Here is a 1,154-nt window from a genome sequence, read left to right as displayed (position 1 = left end):
TTGTTAATAACACTCAAGGAACTAAAAGTGGGAAAAACTTATACAGGCATACATATAGGAGTACTGGGTGATTTTCATTAGCTGAACTACAGTGTAAAACTAAGTGTAAAACTGCTGTGAAGGCAGAATTTTGTTTTGATGGGACCATTGAAGTAAATGTGTGGAGAAAGCCTAGCAAAGGTGCTATCTGGTTGTGTTGGGCAGAGGTCTTCCCTGGGCTTCCCTGGTGGCTCAGATGGTAAAGAATCTGCCTGTAAAGCAGAAGATCCAGGTTCAATCCCTGGGTTGGGAAGTTCCCCTGGAGAAGAAAATGGCTACCCACTCCAGTATTCTTGCCTGGAGAATTCCATAAACAGAGGAGACTTGTGTGCTGCCACATGGGGTCACAAAGAGTGGGTAGCCTTTGTCGGGTCACATGGGGCCACGTGGGGTCACAAAGAGTTGGATACAACTGAGCAAATTTCACTAGCACTAGCACTTCCCTGAAAAATGATCCTTTCGCCTTCTAAGTAGCCTGTTGGCATTAGTTTGGCTACTTAAAATATACCAAGTTCCACAGAAAGAAATGACCACAGCAGAGAACACAGAAAACAAATAGCTTTTATTTATTTATTTTTTCCTCAGACGGAGGCCAGCCACTGCAGTAGGGGTCTAAGGACACAGTGTACAGGGAAATGAAGCACTAAATCAAGAACTGCAGCAGTATAGGTTAGCAAACTTCAACTGATATGCAGGTACAAGGAAAAGCTAAGACAGATGGAAGGAGCCTCTACAGCAAGACTTCAACAGCAATTTTGTAGGAGGAGAAATTAATAATAAAGGAAAGAAAACATGTTAATATTTACATAATGATGAAGAAGAACTAAACATTTGTTGATTACACTGGTAATGTGAGCACTGGTTTACTAAAGAAGGAAATTGGTATCAAAGTTGAAATATAATTATATGAAGAGGTCATTCTGGGAATTAAGTCACTTTAACCTGCAAAATCCTTTGAAAACTATGTAAGTTGCTTAAAAAGATGACATGAATCAATTAATGACTCTATAGCTAAATACACAATACTTATACACATAAGGATATAAATGATTCCCCAGTGTTAAGGATACATATTCGGAAATGTGTGTCATTGAAGTAATTCCAAAAGATTTCTT

At 39.1% G+C, this 1,154-nt stretch overlaps 1 non-coding gene across 1 annotated transcript; it reads left to right on the top strand.

Moving 5' to 3' along the window:
* The first annotated feature begins 220 nt into the window (after window positions 1-220).
* TRNAY-GUA (transfer RNA tyrosine (anticodon GUA)) lies at window positions 221-292 on the top strand. The gene has a single exon. It is a non-coding gene; the product is annotated as a tRNA-Tyr (tRNA).
* Window positions 293-1,154: the final 862 nt, after the last annotated feature.

Source organism: Bubalus kerabau, chromosome 18 (assembly GCF_029407905.1).
Source record: "Bubalus kerabau isolate K-KA32 ecotype Philippines breed swamp buffalo chromosome 18, PCC_UOA_SB_1v2, whole genome shotgun sequence".
Taxonomy (NCBI): Eukaryota; Metazoa; Chordata; class Mammalia; order Artiodactyla; family Bovidae; genus Bubalus; species Bubalus kerabau.
This window is presented reverse-complemented; position numbering and strand designations above follow the sequence as displayed.